We start from the raw sequence: 20,873 nt of genomic DNA, 5'->3' as shown, positions 1-20,873 counted from the left end.
AATTGAGATGGCATGTCCTCGGATTATTCTCAGAGATGTTTCCCAGATAGTCGCCAATAGCCCATTGTGCAGCTCTAGTGTGACGAGAATAAAGTACCTACTTACCTTGAATAACTGCAAATAAAAAGAGTTTAATTAAAGTAGAAGCAAAATTTTCATACTAGAGTATATTTTATATACTGACTCACTCCTAAAATATAGAGTTTGCACCCTTTTCAATTTAAATTGCAGTAAGATAGATTTAGGATTAAAGTGAGAATCAAACCTTCTACCTGAAAGCTTTAGATGGGCAGGTACTTTACTTTGCAACAAAGCTGCACTATTGGCGATGGTCTGGGAAACATCCCTGAGGATGATCTGAAGACTTGCCATCGCAATTTTGATCCTCTGCAGAGGGGATGGCTTCTCTGTTTTGGTAGCCCGACGACTTGCGTGAGAAGTCGAGCACTTTACTGTAGAACAGTTTAACGAGGACCGATACCACGCATTCTCGGTACCTACGCAGAATGATTAAAGTGGTCACCCACCCGCTTACTGACTGCAGCCAGTGATGCTTGACTTCGGTGTTCTAATTGGAACCGTGTCCTGAACGCTTTAGAGAGTTTTGCTGAAAAAGTATTCTTCAATCACGAGTTGTGTGTTAATAAAGGCCGCTAACGGCCCCAGGCGCCCAGATAAATATTGATGATGATGAGTTGTGCGTTAAATTCATGCTGGAAGGGGTTTCAAAATAAACTACACTAGGTACAGTTTTTGAATAGTGTTGTTATTATAAGGTAAATTGTTCGTTGATAAATTTTCATTGACTCTCAACGAAAATATCAAATCTAATTATGCACATTTCTCATACAATATTCAGGATAATGCTTCTATTATGCTTGGGACCATTTGATTAAGACTACTATGTGAAATTTAAAGATGCTTATATTTAGTGAAACAGCATTCTTCATTAATTATTTAAAATAAACGGTTTACGCTTTAAACATATCTTGAAAGAAGAGGGTTTAAGCTTTTATTGATGACTTATTCAAGAAACATTATATGGATTTCAAGTTTAACTCTGAGTTTAAAAATAGAGCCAGCTCTTGTGCTTAAGTTCGATGTTTCCTTTGTACACGTAAGTAGTATAATTTTGCATGCTTTCATTTTCTACACGTCTGATTACATATTTGTATATCGTTTTTTTAATTGCATATTTGTCTCATTGTTGTATTGTGGCTCAAGTATTTTTCTACTCTATAGCATATTTCTCTACACTTTTCCTCTTTCGTTGGTAAATACTGTATTTGAAGTTATTTTTTAGTAATCTTAATTGGCGGAGATAATCTCATTTTTGGTTAGTGGTTTATAACTTAATGAATAAGTTATTTAATTATAAAGCTAAAAAAGATTTTCTGTATTCAATAAGTATATTTGTTTTGTTAAAATTAATTTAATGATAAAAACAATTTATGGTAATTTCATGTTACCTTCATTTTTTATATTAATATATATAATAAATACTTTAATTAAAAGTATATAAAAATGGTTTCTTTATTTTGTAAATTATGCAATTAAAAGCTACAAATAACATTTGATAACTCGAAATAAATCTATCGAATAGTTATCCTGATCTCCATGAAATAAAACTTAAAGTATTATTTTTATAAAGTGCTGCATCTTAGAAGAATGTTATTTTTCATGAAATATTAAACCAATACGATTTAAAGTTAATAGTTTTCACGTTAAAATTGTATATTAGCACGAAATTAATATGAAATTGCAATAAAATCAAAATATGCAAGAGAAAAATTTCTCGATTTCAATTTTAAAATCTTTTTATTCTATTTTATTATTGGAAGTTTTCTGAATCATAAAAATGTCATTCACATATTTAAGAAATGTTTCAGAAGACGAGATTTTTAATTGTGTGCAAAAATATTTTGTTTTAAGTGTTCCAAAGATATGTTAAAGTTCAGTATGACCTGTCAAATTTACTGAATGACCCAAGACATTACTAACATGTTCTATTGGTCCATTTTTTGGCAATGGTGCCCTGAATAATTAACCTTCTTTTAGTGAAATCCCAGCTTTATAAAGCCAATTAGCCTTTGTGAATATATTAAAAAATTGTACTACCAACTATTTTGAATGAACTACTAGTTTTGAGAGTAATCTGTAGAAAGTGGTTTTTTCATGGATTTATTAATAATAGTTTTCAAATTAGATTTCGCATCAGGTAAGTGAAGTCGCTGAGCAACATCTATTCTGGTCCCAAATCAGGTTTTTTATCCTTCGTAGGCAATAGTCGAAGGGAATAAAACAAGCTGAATAATTTTTAGTTGTTGAAATGAAAGCGAACAGAAACTGATATAAACGTGGAGAATGGTTATAAGAAAAACATATATCTCCAACGATGAATTTAAATATTTTATTTTGAATTAAGAGGTTTGATGAGAAATGTTAAAGTACTTTTTTATTAATGGGTATATTTTTTCGGAATTCATACAATGTATTGTTATTAGAATAACAGTATATGTATACATGTATTTAAATTTTGCCATTTTTCCCCCCGGCAGTTTACTTAAACAATTTCTTAGAAATAACTAAAATATTTAACAAACAAAAGATTATTGATTAGATATAATTATAACCACAGGATTAAATTCTTAATTAAATTAAATTCTTAATTAAACTCTTAATTCCCGGAACCCCTGTGAGCTTTCCACAGAACCCAAGGGAACTCTTTCTGGGAACCCCTGTCCTACTGTATTGTTTAAGAACTCATCAGATCACCGAATACTACATCAAAATTTTTAAGAAAAAAATTTTTCAGATCGGTTTCGATTAACAAATTTATTATGCATTACATCATTAATTTGTTATAAAATACAAATATGCTCTTTAAGAAAATTTTTATACCTCGAAAATGAGAAGTAAGCAATTTTTTGTAATCAGGACAACTTTTTCTCAGGGCAAAAGAGAGGCTAACAGTTGCATGCTGTTAAATGCACGAACCAGGCAAATTAGAAATATACAGTGGACGTGCGCCATTAAGGCAGAGTCGTTCTGCACGTGCTCCAGTCCATAATCGCGCAAAAATTCAGGAAAATAAACATGTAGTGCACCAATGTTATTCGATTACATTCAAAGGCAAATTAAAAAGAACTGAAATACTTTTAAAAGAAAAGTTACTTTTCGAGCAAAATCTTTCGTTTGCTATAAATTAAGTATTACGGCATCTGAAGTTAATTCTTTTCATCCATGTCAAAGCTGCAGTCTAACATTAATCTTTAATAATTCCGGTATGCAGGCTACGTCATTTAAAATAAGTGTTTTGAGTCGTATGTGACAATTGAGGGGGATCTCTTTAAGCAGCCGAATCAAGATACCCACCATGTTGAACTATTTTAATTTCGTAGAACAGTTTCCAAAAATTGACCAAGCTTTTTTTTTCTAGCAATAAATATACATCAATTTGTTTCAATGATTTGTCTAAAATTTTGATTATAGCTTTTTTTAAATATTTATTTGGTATGAAACAGGCATTTTTGAAGTAAAAAAAAGCATCGCAATTTTATTAATATATATTTTTTGTACAACTATTTTGGCAGAAGTTTTCATTAAAATAAAATGAATTATATATTACGAAAATTGTGGTTTAAGGAAGAGCAGAGTTTTAAAAACTGTTCTTTTTAGAAGAAAATGCTCCGGTTTACGAATCTTCTAAAGTAACAGTAGCAATGCTAATGAGGGGAATAAACGATACTTGAAAACACTTTTAATGCAGCTAGAATAAAGGTGTTTTTGAGGTTTCATACTCTGAAATTTATTATAAAGAAAAAATAATGATAGGTGATTTTTGGTCGAACAGCATGAAGCTGACCCCTTTAATGTAATTATATAGTTAAAATGATGACCATCATTGTGTTTGATATATATATATACTGAAAATCATATAATTATCTGCAATTTAACTTTTTTGTAAGACTTTAGTTGGCGAGTTTCTTCTCATTCCAAATCTAGTTTTGTACCTAGCATTTGTAAAATTTGGTCATTAATAGTTTCTCTTTTACTTCATTTTCTTTTTAGAAAAACTCTTAAACTAATTTTAACCAGGAAGGAAACTAATATTATTTCAATAACAATCTTGCTAAAATTCTTTTTATGAATTTTTTTTTTGAAGTAAAAAATGTTAGATTATAAGATGGAAGAATAAAATTATAACTTCATGCTCCAATTTTATACATTTTATTAAAATTAATTGAGTAAAATAATAAAATTTCATATCATACTCCATAAAATTTGAGTACCTAAATAAATTTGTAATGTACTTGAAGTAAAACTTTTAGATATATCAAAATAAACGGAGAATGAATCATTGAATTATGGATTATTTTTTACTGCATGGTAGTTGAAGAGTTAATTGGACCAAATGACATTCTAAAAAATAGTAAATGTAACAGATGTAATAGACATCAAAACAAGTTTAATTAGAGGTTAAGACTTGAAGATGTTCTTAGTAAACGTCTCCACTCTGTTCCCTCCCGTAATAAAAATTACCTTCTATGTTCAACAACGCAATAACATTCCCTTTCGTGTACTGTGATTCAACAGATTTCGATATGGTTTCTGTTTTCACTTAAATACTGATTTACAACCCTGATATATACACTTTTTTGTTCTAATTTTTGAAATGGATTCGAAAATTGAATATTAAAAAGTTTTTTTGAAGTGCCCTGCATTAATTATAAAACTTTATACATTCCGCAAACTGCAATTGCTGTTGTTTCAAAAGTGAGAGAAAATGTTGGCATTGTTTCCTGCTCCTAAATTGTAATAAACTAACTATTCAATTGAAAACATTTATTTCAATAAAAGTAAACAAAAACTGCAATAAAATTACCAGAAAAACCAGAATATAATAAATTGAACTTTTATTGATGCGTAATACAGCATTTTTAAATTTTACATAAATATTTCTAATTTCTGCTTTCTGTCAAACCATCTTCATTTGAATAGTTCCTTTTGCATTGATCTTGTAGATAGAATCTGAAAAAAAATTAAAATAGATATTAGAAAATACTATTTTTAAAAGCAGAAACAAGATGTAATTTAAGACTTAAGAATCAATTGATTAAATTACAATCAAATCAATTGATCAGACCTATTCTCAAGCTGATTGATTACAATTATAAATAAAAATTTGTCAATAGGGTCAGATGCAAAATTTAATCAGTAAAAAGTCAAAATAGCTGTCCATTTATTATTATTTTTTTAATTTTTTGTTAAATAAAGTAATTTTGTATGATTTTAAATTTTTGCAACAATTATTTTAAATAATCATCGAATAAATTTTTTTTTAATTTTTAAGTTTTAAGTAGTTCCAAAAATATAATTTTTGTAATTTAATCAATTTTATTTCATCATTTATAATTTGAACTTATACGTATAGTGCTTATAGAACATTGGTTTCACAATTCAAGATATCAATTACTTTATGAATTGATGGACTTCAGATAATGTAGCAACACGAAATAAGTCACATTTTTCTCGAAGGGGCAATTTCACATTTCGTCTTCTTTTTCCAGACATCTACATAACAAGTTTCTAGAATTTTCAGAAGATAACGGAACAATACACAGGAACACTGTATTGCCTACATGAAAATTGCAATATTTTTCACCAAAAACGTTGTTTTGAACATTGGCTTGTCATTATATTAAAAATATGTCTTATTATTATATTGCCTTAAGCTCTTCAATTTGGTGCATGAACTTGTTGCATTTTTTAGAAAATACACTTTCAGAAAAATTGATTAAGCGTTGAACCGTAACATCGGTACCTTAAACGGTTCAAATGAGCTGTAACAGTAATAGCTCATTACATTGGACCATGTTACCGTTCAACTTATATTATTGCGTATTCAAGTTCAACAAGTAGGATAATTTAATTACACTTAGCATCATATTAAGGTTTCATTATATATGAACGATTTTAAAGTCAACAACAACATCTTAAGTTTGCAGAAAATGCGAACAAGCTTATGCTTCAGCTTGCATCATATTAAGGTTGCAGCAAATCTGAACTATATTGTAGTTCTTTTTAATACCATATTAAGATTGAAACAAATTTAATTGGTATTAAGGATCAAATTAGCACCATATTAGAATAAGCAAATGCAAATTCAGATGATATTATGGATTAGTTTAGCACCATATTAAGGTTGCAGCATATTTAAACGGTATTTAGGCTCAGATTAGCATCATATTGGAATGATCAAATGCAAATTTAATTGTGGCTCAGTTTAGCACCACATTAAGGTTGTAGAAAATTTAAACGGTATTAAGGCTCAAATTAGCACCATATTGGAATGAGTAAATGCAAATTTAATTGCAGCTCAGTTTAGCACCATATTAAATTTGAATGCTACTGTTCAATATGCTTTAAAATTTCCAACAGTGCTTTCAACGCGGAAGTTATTCAAATTATATTTTTAGCTGCACGCAGAAGCTTTCTAAAGTTTTTATATTTTTCTACTTACATTTTCTCTAAATTTAGTTTCATATATGTCACAAGTTTTAGAATCTTTCATAAGGTGTTTACAATGCAGAATGCTTGTGATGCATATTGTTGAGATTTTTAAAAGATACAAAATGTTTTGGCGCAATTGGCTCAGATTTTATATTACTTTTTTACGATTGAGGCAGCAAGAATCCTAATTAAGGTCCGTCCAGACACAAGGACAGAATACGGGTGATTTTCTCCTAAAGTTACGACTTTTCATTTTCATATTTCAGGGAAAGTCATCAAATTTTACATATTTTCACCACTATTTATTCTCCAGCGATCATCGTAAAACAAGGAAGAACCATTTCTGTATCGTAAAATTCGGGATAGAAGAAACTTGCATATTTCTTTTTTAGAAACTTCGATCCAAAAATTTAAATGAAATGATTCTGAGAAAATACGTAATATTCATATCAACACATACCGAAATTTTTCCGAAATACTGAAATCATTAATTTTGATAGAAAGGTAATTATTATTAAGGACTATTTTTTTAAAAAATTAAAAAAATAAAGTTTTGAATATTTTGCACTTGCATATTCCTTAAATTATTCTTTATAGAAATTTTAATCTAATGGGAAACAATTACTTTAATGAGGAATTAAGCCAAAAAAATTATACCTTTATAATTACTTTTCTTTAATTTTATGTCTACAAGATTATTGAAATTTGTTTTGAAACGAGAAGTTACTTTCATTTTTGTATTTTTTTTATCAACGCAAGTAAAAATAATGTAGCTTAATACTTAAATAGGAAAGATAATACAATAATAATCAAATGATCATGATCAAAAATAAATTCTTCATTAATCAACTAATGGTGGTAAGTAACAACTGCTTCTTAGAATTAATTATTTTGGGACATATTCGTATTTAGTACAATGTTCTTTCGCAAATAAACATTAAGAAATTAGATCTTATTCCGAATTTTTTAAAACTTTTTATAACTTTGACGTTGCAAATAGTTTTAAAATGAGAAATGCTAATTTTTATGTATGCTTTAAAACATTTAAAGATGCTGAAAATGAGTAAGAAAAAATAAATAAAACACTTTAATAAAACATGTTAAGAACATAAAAAAATTGGAAAAAAAAGATTGTAAGAAAAAAATAAAAATTAAAAACTCAAAATTTTAGGAGTATCTGTGAGAAAACTTAAGAACCAAAAATAAAACATCCTGAAAGTTTGTTAGAACAAAAAATTAAGAACGAAAAGTGAAGTATGTTAAGATTCTGACATCATACAAGAAATAATTAATAATCTGGATATTCTGGAGTTCTGTAAGAAAGAATTAAGAGCAAAAAAAGTAGGAAATTTTATTTTTAATTTATAACCAAAAATAAGATTCTGAATTTCTGTTAGGAAAAATTAAGGAAAAAAAGATTCTTAAATTTTTAGAAATTTAAGTATTAAAAACGTATAGTTTTTAAAGTTTTAAAAACATTTTAAAAAATTGAGAATTTTCAAGACTTTTAAGAACTGAAAATCCAAGTAAGTTTTACAAAGCATTATCACTAGTAAGTATTATCACGGAATTTAGACTTTTGAGACTCAACTGAAGCATAAAAATTAACTTAGTTTTTCCTGCTATTCAGCTATCCTCTGACTTCCGGCCATTTGACAAGACTTTGTTTAGCTGTCCCACAATGATTATCCACAATAAAAGAGGCAACCTTCTAATCACATTAATTAAGAATACATTTTGAAGGACATTTCCGTTCGCAATTTCCCATACTTCAGTTAAAATTCAACTCAATTTTTCCTTTTCTTTTGTTCACATTAATGTTATTATTGCAGTTCATAGCTAATGTTTGATGAACACAGTAAGATTATGTTTGTAAAGCGTATTTGTTTGGAATGAGAAATTACTCCATGTTTTTGTTTGATTTTATTGTTTTGCGTTCGTTTATTTCTCTAAATTCACTATAGTTAAGTTTTTTTTTTCGTATTTTCGTTTATTTATTTAACTAGGCTTGAAAAGATACTTAAAAATGTGCTGTTTTTATTCCTATACTTATTTAGAATAATAACTTCTATTGTAACCTGTGATTTGACTGTATCACACAGCGCCGAATCGTTTTTCATTTTAACTGGTTTAATTCAGTTTAGCTATTTATCGTTTGCAAGGAAATTTAGTTCATTTATTTTAATTTTGGTTTTTTTTTAAACCGCAGTGGCATTTCCACCTTTTAAATTGATACTTTTAGTGCGATTCTTATTGCCTATTAAATTCATATTTTTAGTGTGAAATACAACAGCGGTTAAAAAATCAAATTAAAATAACGGAACTAAATTTTCCTTGCTAACGTTAAATAGCAAAACTGAATTAAACCAGTTAAAATGAAAAATGATTCGGTTTTAGTGTGATGCAGCCATATCATATAACCCATGTAGCATTATCTATAAATTAAACGTAAATTTTGGTGAATTTTACGTAATATTTACGGAATGATATTACCCATTGAAATATTTCATAAAAAAAGCTTTGGAATATTTTAAGTAATATTGACGGAATGGATTTTACCAACTACTCATGAGTAAGATTGCTTTCGTATATTTTACGAAAGATTGACGGGAAAAAAATTACGATTTAGATTTAGTAAAAACGCTACTGTATATTTAACGTATTATCGACAAAGCAGATTTGCCATTAAAGTTTCGGTAAAAAGTTTTCGCACATTTTGTGTAATAATGTTGATGTATATTTTACCATTTAGATTTTGGAAAAAAAAGCTTCCGTATGTTGTAGTACATATTGACCAAATAAATTTACCATTTTACTCCGGTAAGAATATTTTGGTATTTTTTACATAGTATTGGCGAAGTCAATTTACTATTTAGATTTGGAAGAAATACTTTTGTGCATTTTAAGTATTATTTACAAAGCTAATTTACTATTCAAGTTTAGTGATTTGTTAGCAAACTAGGTGGTTACTTATAGATTATAGAAACATTGTGATAGCAACTCCAAGCTGTTGCCATCACGAATATAAACCTAGGACCATTATGCGCAAGTTTTAATATCACTTTAAATAGATTTTTTAACAAAATATCATGATATTTTTTCAATTCAACAAATTTATATTTTAATTTCGTCAATATTACCGCTACCCTAATAAAATCATCAACACTCACATTAATATTACTTCATTAGCTTTAAAAATGTACAAATTCGAAATAATAGTCAACATTTTTCCATTCTTCGTTGACAACTTGTCTCCTATTTCGAATCACTTTGTTTCTTCTCTTTCACGTCTGGAAAATGGTCGCCTGTTTCCGAGGACTTGAATCATGTCACCTGTTACTTCCAGTTTGCATATTTTTGAAGGGAATGAAATTTTTAATCAAGCAATATAATAGCCACTTCTGCAGTTTCTTGGGATTATTTATTTCATACTCACGTTAATATATTCAATAACTTCCACATTAATTGTTGTTCAATAATTATCGTTATGAATAACGTTAAATTGGCTTTTCTATATGTCATGTTATCGATCATAATCGTAATAATCTCGTCTATGATATTATTAATGCTACTGATTGCAATAATATCGAATGTAATGCATCTATTACCGGTGGCCGGTGATTGAGTAAACCAGAATCCAATGTTGCTCCTACGTTTTCGTGTTCCCTATATCCAATAAATACAAACTACATTGTTACAATGCAATGCAAACTACACTGTTCTGAAAGTGTTAAACTATATAATTTAAATCCATTTGGAAAAAAATTGGATTTTTATATAAAAAAAAAATAGTAAAGTAAAATAATAAATAAAATAAAATATTAGAAAAAAGAACGATAAATAGAAAAAATCGAATAGAAAAAAATTAAGTGAATGAATAAAATAATTAAATAGAAAAAATAAAATAAATAGAAAAAAAATTAAATAAATAGAAAAAATAAATAAATTAACAAACAAAAAAAAAAGCCCCCAGTTATTTGCTCTTGTTTAAATCAGGCTTTTTGAAACTGGCTTATTTAAAACTAAGAATTAATATTGCTTTAAGTTCCAAATGAAAAGTAATTAAGCGATGATAAAGTATAATTGCAAAAAAAAATTTCAACTATTAACTGATAGTGTCAATAAAAAATTTAAAAAATACCATATTTCCTTCCATAAACAAACAAACACGATGCTACATTTCAACTTAACTTGCAAATAACAATTTCATATTAAAATGTTATTTTAGTTATGTATGTAAAATAGTGAGTTCCTCTTTGTTTGTCAGTACACATGAAAATATTATAGTTTAACTTTATTAAATTGTCATTAATTAGCTGTATTCAATTAAACATTCAATAAAATGATCATGTCTGTTTTTTTGTGCTGTCATGTCTAGTTTTTTTTTCAATACAAATGTTAACTTTTAACTTAAAAGAACAGGGAAAATGTAAGGCAACATATGTTTTCAGTAAGAAATAATTGAAAATAATAGGATGTTGAAAAAGATTAAAAATGTCGAATAGGCTGCATTATTGTAATATAAAATAATGAAGGTATGATTCAGTAATACTTATTTAATAGTAACAGCATAATAAGCTACTTTTTTAGATTTATTTTAACACAATGAAGCCTTAAGCATAACAATGCTGATAAATTATATAGCATTAAACTAAATAATACACATTGATAATATTTAAAAAGAATTTTGAATATTTTTCAATAATTTGAGTTATGCTTTTTTATGAAAGCATTTTAAAATTAAATATAATAATAAAATATTATTAATTTTATAAAAGCAAATCAATAGTAAAAACATACTAAGTACATGCAATAAATTTTTTTTTACATTGATAACAGAATTTTTTTTAAAAATATAAACTGAAAAATATAAAAATTAAAGAGAAGTTCGTATTTATGCTTTTTATTCCATCAAGAATAATGTATTGATTAACAGGATTAAAAAAAAGCTGAAACATTTTATCTTAATCCGCTCTATAATTGCATTATTTAAAGAATTTTAGAACTATCAGAAATTGAAGTTGATGGTTAGTATTATTTTTAGACTTTTTAGACTACCTGGCTTAACTTTAAATTTACTTACATTAATTTGTTTATAAATTTATCCTTTCAGAAAAGTATAAATATGTAAACATTGAAAAATTACGTATCCCTCGAAATTAATTAACGTAACGAAAACTCACACACGCAATTAAATTTTTGATAAAGATTTTTATGGGAAAGTTTATTATATTTGTTTTTTGTTATATTTAAACTAAAAATATTTATATAAGTAATAAATTAAGTCATTAAAAAATTTCTTTAAAGAAAAAACATAGCTTGGCTTAAACTAGCCAACCATTAAAATTAATTTAACTTATGTGCAATGACAAGTTGAACCATATTATTGGGCAAATAAATTCATCCTTAACTTGTTTACATCATAATAAGGCTTATAAGCATGGCTTAATTTAACAAGTCATTAAGATTGCAATACGTGTGCGTGATATTAAGGGTTCAAGATTCAGATTTTATGATTAAGCTTTGATCCAATTTTTTAATAGTTCTAATTTTTTTAGAAATCCGGTTATTAAAGTTTTGAGTGAAAATTATAACAATGTAATTTGTATCTTTGTTAAACAATTTATGCTAACCAATTTTAGATAAAGTTATAGTAAATTTTTTAAATTTGCGGAAAAGCATGAATGAAAACAATTTATAGTGAAAACAAAATTAACATTTAAAGCTACGGGAAAGAAATCATTGCTAACTTTAATCTAGAAAAGTTTTTGCTCTAAAAAGAAACAAGCAATTCTCTATTCATCTTAATTGTTCCCTATGAATTTGAATGGAAAATAGTGACTTATTAAACCAAGTTTAAGAAATAAATAAATAAAAATTGACTAGATTAGAACTTGTGAAATCAAATTGAAGGATAATTAAAAAAAATGTGAGCAATTAAGAATGCATTTTTGGAACTCACAAAAAAGCATTAAAGTTTAAATATTTTATATTGCTTAAAAAAAAACTAGAAGTAAATTTACATCACCTATAATTTACCTAATTTGCTGCAATTTTAATAAGATAATAAATAAAACAATTTTTTCGTTCAAGTTAAATCATTGTATCGTATAAAAAGAACAGTAATCAATCTCAAGATGGTACAATTTGCATTATAATGTGGTTAAAGTTTCAGCAAAAATGCACAATATTATACTCTTACGTGATACATATTTTCTAATAGTCTTTACAAAAGCTGTTTAATTTGGGAAAAAAATGCACGTATAATATTAATCTATGTTATGTTAAACTACGTTAGGAAAATTGGAAATTTTTTTTTTATCCTTCTAGGAGGCACCGCTCCTGCTTGCTTTGCTCTCCAATCCCCGTGGTCGCCTCTCATTCAACATTATCCCCCCCCTTTAAAATCAGATATTTTTCACAAAAAAAAGATAATTGTGTTTATAAAATATACAATTATAGTAAATTTAAGAAAAACATTTAGTCAATATGCTAATTGTAACAAAATTAATGATTGCTTGGACTTGAAAATTAATCAATAGTGCTTAAAACCAAAATTAAATTTTGAAATTTAAATTTTGAGTTAAGTAACTCAAAATTTAAACTTACACAATTGAACATTAATTATAGAATGTGGAACGCAATAAAAAGTAATAAATTACAGTAAATTTAACGTATTAACTATCATAAGCAATAAACTTAAATCTTATAACAGTTCCAATTTCAAGCGGTTTTTATATCGGTTATTAACGGCTTTAAGACATTTATATTTTTAAAAAAAGTTTAATATAAATGTTATGATTTATATCTTACAACATCTGATAACTTTCTCGCATTTTTTTAATTTTATTTATTCATTTTTCTTTTTGTTACTTTTGACATTAAGTATATATGCATACCCTCCAACTTATAAGGATTTTGAAAATAATTCTTTCTAGTGGTAGCGAACCAAAGTAGAAATTTTTAAAGCAAATGGATCTCTCATAAAACTTTTATCAGAACTTAAGAATCTAGCCATATGGCCTGCACTTTTATAAGTAATAGTGGACAAGTTACGCTAAAATTAATTTTTTTAAAATATTAAGACATTAATTTTGCTACCGTTTGAAAAGATTTCTGAAACTACGGAAATTCCGTAGCAGTTGGAGGGTATGTATATGCATTACTTCTGACAGCGCGAGCATTATCTAGAGAGAGATCATTTTCTTGACAATAATGGGTGAATAATTATTTTGAAAGCAAAAAAAAAAAAANAAAAAAAAAAAAAAAAAAAAAAAAAAAAAAAAAAAAAAAAAAAAAAAGAAATCAAGAAAAATTTCTGTATCTTTCGAACAAAGTGGAAGTTTGATTAAAAAAAATAATTACTCTAAGTTTATAATTGAAAATGGAGCTTTTCGCAAGTCGAAATTTAACTCCGCCGTGAGATTTTGGTGGATAAATATATTCTTTTACATCAAGATTAACAATTGATAATTCTCCAACTAATAATTGAATTTAAAAGTCCCGCAGTGAACTGCTCATTAGGACACGGTTTCCAGCAGATCACCGAAGTCAAGCATCACTGGCTACGGTCAGCGTGCGGGTGGGTGACCACTTGGATCAGCTTGCGTAGGGACCGAGGGTGTGTGGTATGGGTCCTCGTTAAACTGTTCATCAAAATTGGGATGGCATGTCTTCGGATCATCGTCAGGGATGTTTCCCAGACCGTCGCCAATAGCTCATTGTGCAGCTCTAATGCGACGTAAATGAACAACAAAAATTGAATCTAAAAATTCTTTATAGCATTGAATGCCTTATAGATTTTTGACACACTTTCCTAATTTCGAAGTTCTAAGACTCAGATTCTAAGTTTCGAAGTTCTAAGAGATCGAATTTGCGCAGCAAAACAAAATGTAACTTAAAGAAGGGGAAAAAAATACAAAAAACGCAGTTAAAATTGCCATAACTTTAAAATAAATTGGAATTTCAAAACAAAAGCTCGAGTTAAGTTCAGAATTAAGTATATACGTTCAGCATGTAAAATTTCACCTTTAAAGTTGCATTCTTGCGGCCTGTAGAGCGTTCCGTATGGTGTTTTTTCCTACAAGTTTAACATTTAATTTTCAAATTAACTCACTGTACTTCGTATAAACTTTTCAACAAATCTTAGTATTTAAGTTTCAAAGTCAAATAGTTTTGGCGCAGCAAAACGAAAGTAACGTTAAGTTGGCAGCGTTGTAACGTTGGCTGCAGCTCGTAAGATTTTTTATTATAAGAGATAATATACTACTTGGTGAGCTTCCAATGAATTTCGCCAAGAAAGTTTAAGTTAAGATAAAGTAGACAATAACAAACCATGTCTTCTACAATTCAATCGAACTGTTCAATTACAAAGAATTTGTCCCAGATATATTCTTTATCTTATCAAATATAAAATAATTCATATAAGAGATGCTTGAATTTTAAGGAGGAGTGAACAATTAAATGGACTGGTCAGTTTTTCAGTGGACAAAAGTAATAATTTACCCAAAACATATTTCTTAAAGGTGTTGAATTTAATTCATTACGGTTAACATAAACCGGAGTTCAAATCTTTCATTATACAAAGGATTTATATGACAAACTTAGCTAACTAAGAAATGGGAGAAACGTGAAAAATCTTGTTTCTATTATAAGCTTGTCTAATTAGGCGTAATTAAACCAGAATTAAAGCATACTTTTAAGAAATCCGCAAGCTATTTTTAAAATATTATTTTTTAGGTATATATTTTATTTAAATAATAATAGAGATCATATGTTATCCACAAAGAGCTGAATCGTCGCCAAAAGCAAAACAGTGTATGTAGCTTCTGAGTAAAAAAATCTCTGGTCAAACTTGCGTTTTCATACTCCCTTAAAAAATAAATACTAAAGAAATGAACATTTCAAAGTTAAACACTAATAACTAGATAGCATAAAACGTATGCAATTGAAATAATATTTTCCATTTTCTGCGTATTAGTTTTGTACAGTCAAAATAATTGTTATCTGTAAATAAATGATCAAAAGATGATATTTTTACGGAAAACTCAATCGTTTGTGGGAATAGAAAACATATTCCGAAGCGTTTTTAAATTAGCTGAATTTGTTTTTATCATGGATTTCCTAAATAAATAAACATAACCGAAATATATTTTCTAATCTTTTGTTGCGATATATAAAATGCATTTTTTTTATGATAATATTTACTAAACATAAAATGAAACGATGTTTATCTCTTTGTTAGAGATTTTAAAAATTTAGATTGTTTCAAATGAAACTAGAAAGATTGGAAATATTTTATTGTTTTCAGTTATGCTGTTTCAAGAGCGTTTATTTATGTAGCTTTGAAATAAATAATCTAAATGTAGATCAAACCAAAAAATTAATTTTTTGAAAATTACCCACAATTAACAAACAGCAGTTTGAAATTTTTTTTGAATTGATAAGAAATTTTAGCGTTTGTAACAAATTTAAGAAAAGAATTTAATTATTTAGTACATATTCTAACTTTAATATGTTTTATCAATGTTTAAAAAAAAATATGAAATTAAAAAAAAAGCACATTTTTTGCAGTTCAACCGATGCAAATCTAGTTAAGACAAAATTTAAAGGAAATTTGTATTTTTATTACTATACATAACTTACACAAATTATTATAAAATGGAATGCTCCTTATGTAATAAAAATAAACAAGGATTAAATTTGCGATTTTTATTATTGTGACAAAAAATTGACACAATAGTATACCTAACCGTAAATGTAAGATGAAAATAACATAGCGGATTTTTGTGCAAATTAAATTGTAATTTGCTTCAAATATATCTATTTTAAATTATCTGTGTTTTATAAAGGTAAGGAGGTAAGGGACACTTCTATGAAATTTTTACGTAGTTTTACTATTAATATAATAAGTATGCATATATATTTAATATATTAAGTATACATAAATGTTATATAATATTCTTCCAAGTGATTTTTTAAAGTTCAAAATTAATAAAGTTAATGTTCAGGTTAAAAAGTTTTTTTTTTCATTATTTTTTATCCAACTCCACTTTAATTTTCATTTCATGGCTGAAAAAGTGTGAATTGCAATCATTCGCATCTATTTTTGTAAAAAACTGGCTTTTGTTTGACTTAAAAATGTAAGTATAAATCATTAAAAAGTCTAAATACAATCAGCAGAATATCAAAAGTTGATATGTGTACATTTACTGATAGAAATCACTCATTTAATTGGATATCTTACTACTTATTATTTGAACCGCCAAAAGCTTATTAAAATACAGCATGATACTCTTCCAAATTTTTATATTGACATTTAACGACAAATATTTATACTGTGTTACAACTCAAATATAATTTTTTAAAATGAGACTAATTTTATTACAGACAAGTTACGTTTGTTCATTCAATGGTCGATTTGCCCAACTCAGTTGATTTTAATTTATTTAAAGCTACCTTCAATATATTATGAAATTCTTTATACCTGCAATTGAATAGAATTGTTCACAAAAATTTTTTTTTCGGTCCCTATAGGTCAGTTATACTACTCGACAAATTTACATTCATTAAAAATTAGCCTCAATATTTTTATGAAAGTTTCAACAGTTTTTGAATTCACGTTGTCAAGATGTTTTGCCGGTGTTGTTGGTACTTGAGAGATTATACTACTGAGTTAAACTTTGGTTCATTTCAAATTAATCTAAATATTTATAATAAAACATTTTACTTTTTGTATTCTTCGTGTAAAGATTTTTTGCTGAATTTGTTGGTTGATGTGCAGAAGACTTAACTATTCACTTACTTTCCATGCATCAAAAACTCAGTACTAGTACTTTTTTATGAATCTTTACACTTGGAGTTGTATTGATTTTTCGGGAATTTTTTACTCTCAATGATAGTCTATAAATAAAAAAATATTCAACTCAATTTTTATTTCATGAAAGTAGCCTCAAAATGTAAATAAAATTCTTTACACTTGTAAATTGTTCATCAACTTTTTTTTGCATAATCTTTCCGGGAATCTTTTACTCGCAATGATAGTCGATAAATTAAAAAATATTCAACAAAATTTTTATTTCATGAAATAACCCTCAAATTTTTAATAAAATTCTTTACACTTGTAAATTATTCATCAACATTTTTTTTGCATAATCTTTCCGGGAATACTCGCAATGATAGTCGATAAATAAAAAAATATTCAACTCAATTTTTATTTAATGAAAGTAGCCTCAAATTTTTAATAAAATTCTTTACACTTGTAAATTGTTCATTAACATTTTATAAAGTTTTTTTTCTAGGATTGTTGCTGCATAGTAGGTAAATACTTGAAAGATTATGCAAATCAATTAATTTTCATCAATTGAAAACTAGCCTCAACATTTTTATGAAAATCTTTATGATAGTAGTTATATTGACCTTTTCAAGATTTTATTTTCTTAGTAATGTTGGTCGGTAACACTAAAAGGATTATACTACTCAATTAATTCTCTTTCATTGAAAACTCCCCCTTCCCTTCTATTTTTTAATAATTTCTTAAATGCCTTCCTTCTTCAAATCTGGGACTTATGAAAAGGAGAAAACGATCTATACAAACAAAAGAAATACGGATGCATTTGGAATTTAAGATAAGCCTATCTATATTTTTAAATCCTTATTTCTCCCGGCATAATTGTGAGATAGTTATAAACGACACGAATATTTCTTCTTCGTTTTTATTTCATAAGCAATAATAACATGTTTCTACGTTGAAGTCGCACACGTTTTCTTTAAATTTTTTTCTTATTTAACATCTCAATTCAAAAAAACTGCGCTCAAATCAAAACGTATTATAGTTCGACTCTATCGGGCGCTGATAAGAAAGAATTGGAAGAATCAAACAATAGAAATATAGCGACATAAACACGCACCTGCTACAAATTTAGAGCCAGAGGAGTGAAAACGGAGATAAAATTTATCGATTCGCAAAAAAGCTGCAAATATATATGCATGTAGAATTCTTTTGCTCTTCTATATTTTGTATGAAACAATGATTCAAAAGGCAAAAAAAAAAAAATTGAAGAAAAAAAAATGTTTAAATCCTCGAAACGCTCTTCTATTTCATTCGCGTTTCTTCCCTTCTTTTACAGTTTTACATCTCTAAACAGAAGCGCGATTCTACTCTTCTTTAGAGAAAACGAGGAAGAAAGAAAATAAAAAAGGAGATGCCTTTGCTTACTCCTCTGGTTGCCATGGCAACGACAGAAAACAGCTTATTTGCATTTGGCGGGCTATCATTCTTATGTCTTGCTCTTCTTAGACTTAAAAAAGAAGGTGACGTTGACCAGGCCGCGTAAGTAGGACCTAAATTTAGGAACAGTATGACAGCCTCGATTTTTTGCGGCTATTTCTCTTTCTCTAAAACAAAATGAACTCTTGTTACAATGACATAGGCAGGAAAAAGCTTGTGTACTAACGCACATACAAAAGTCCTTACAATTTTCGCCTTTGTCAGAGGCGCTTATGGTTATATGGGCGCATACTGTCATTTTAGCTAAACTAAGAAAATTTGGGTAAAAACAAATTGGCTGGAAAGATACTTCATTAACTTGTAAGGTTAAGGGAAGAATACTTCCAGCCTATTTCATTAATTTTTAAATGTTTATAGGAACCTATTTTCCCTCTTATGATTTGTGTGGTCATCTGCTGTTACCTTCACAAAAATGCAAAATTAAAATGCAGGACCTTGTTTACATAATTGTTGGTACGAATAAAGGTCAAGAAGTTAGGCCAACACATCGGATGAAGCACAGAAGTAGAAGGCCAATTCCGTACAATCAGTAAAACTTTAAAAATCCAACTTTCTCACCAAAAGAATTTCCAAAAGCTGAAATCTTAGAAAATAAGCTAAATGAATTTATTTTCATAAATTAGTCTCAATCTTAAAAATGTTTTAACGCTAAATTGCCCAAGGAAGTCATTTTAACTGCAATTAGAAAAGCAATGATGTATATAATGACACAATTTCTAAGAATTTTGTGACTTTTTGTACTACATGTAATTTTTTATAGCTAATATTTACTAATAACTTGTTATATAACTGTGAATAATGTAAAAAATATTAAAAATTAAATTTTAAACAAATTTCTTTACACATTAGTTATTCCTTCACAATCCAGTAATTTTGACTGCTTTTGGGCAATACTAAGTTTCAGTCTTTCTAGTGTTAACGTAACATTACTAGAAAAAAAAGGTCCTAGAAAAAGGTTAAGATATTCAATTACACAAATTATACTTTAACATTAATCGTTGAAATCGTTAAGTCATCGTTAACATTTGACTTTAGATGTCATGAAATTAAATGAAATTCTAGTTTGGTTTTTTATTTCAGTAATAACAGTTAGGAAAACTATTAGCAAAGCAGTTTTCTCTCTCAAAAAATTATTTTAATTTATCAAGGTTCATTGAAGCCAGAGTTCAAATATTTAAAGATAAGAATAATTTACATAATTTATTTACTTGAATAATAAAGAAAATTTTAAAACATTTGAATACATTTATAATATAAATTTTATTTCATAAAGTCTCAATATTTTCTCAATATTTTTACAAGAACATAATTTCGTTGAAATTAAGACGTGCTTGCATGATACGAGTTGAACAATACGATTGCACCAGTTATACGATAGCTATTAAATAATTTGTTAATTAAATCAGCATTTTGTTTGAATGATGAAGACCAAATTGCATTTTGACATTTTTGTTTTGATATAAAAGGGCACAGATGTTTTGCGCGCTTTATCTAAAAAGTTTTACTTAAAAAATTACAACTTATCATAGAATAACGAATTTTAATTTATAAAAATTGTGTTAGCTGTATCGCAAAAATTTATATTTAAGCATTGTTTACCTAAAAATTATGAGCTACATAATACCACATTGAAGGCAATTTGTATCATGGTCTATTCTTTTTTTATTTGTTCCAAATTTAATAAAACCCGGAATATACTTATAAAATTATTTTAAAAAAATTATGCAATTTAAATATTTTCATGCTGTTTTACTACTGAAAAGTATACAAAAAATGCTCACTAAAAACTGAAAAAAAAATGTCTTATACAAAAGAAAAGATTATGTTTTATTAAATACAATGTCGTAATCCATACTTTCATTTATTTGCATCAAATTTTGCTTTAAGTGTTGAAAAAAAATACGCGTAATAAAATAGCATACAATTTAATCTTTAAAAAAATTGTTTTAAAATTTTTCAGAAAGCATGGGTTTTGAATTTCATATAGTTATTCTTAATAGATTTTGAAGTATGATCTATTTAATATNATACTTTAACAATATTATTTAGCGTATGATCATTGAAATCGTTA

The 20,873-nt window shown here is 27.1% G+C and overlaps 2 long non-coding RNA genes across 2 annotated transcripts in view; one reads left to right on the top strand and one right to left on the bottom strand.

Moving 5' to 3' along the window:
* The first annotated feature begins 626 nt into the window (after nucleotides 1-626).
* LOC139425336 (uncharacterized) overlaps nucleotides 627-20,873 on the top strand; it is a 97,841-nt gene continuing 77,594 nt past the window's right edge. The window contains exon 1 of the long non-coding RNA XR_011636530.1: nucleotides 627-1,117. This is a non-coding gene — a long non-coding RNA (uncharacterized lncRNA). The remainder of the gene's footprint in view (nucleotides 1,118-20,873) is intronic.
* Nucleotides 4,895-20,873, bottom strand: part of LOC107451856 (uncharacterized) — a 110,523-nt gene continuing 94,544 nt past the window's right edge. The window contains exon 4 of the long non-coding RNA XR_001585118.4: nucleotides 4,895-5,031. This is a non-coding gene — a long non-coding RNA (uncharacterized lncRNA). The remainder of the gene's footprint in view (nucleotides 5,032-20,873) is intronic.

This window comes from Parasteatoda tepidariorum, chromosome 4, assembly GCF_043381705.1.
Source record: "Parasteatoda tepidariorum isolate YZ-2023 chromosome 4, CAS_Ptep_4.0, whole genome shotgun sequence".
Taxonomy (NCBI): Eukaryota; Metazoa; Arthropoda; class Arachnida; order Araneae; family Theridiidae; genus Parasteatoda; species Parasteatoda tepidariorum.
The sequence above is the reverse complement of the archived record's forward strand: the minus strand, read 5'-3'. Positions and strand labels throughout refer to the sequence as shown.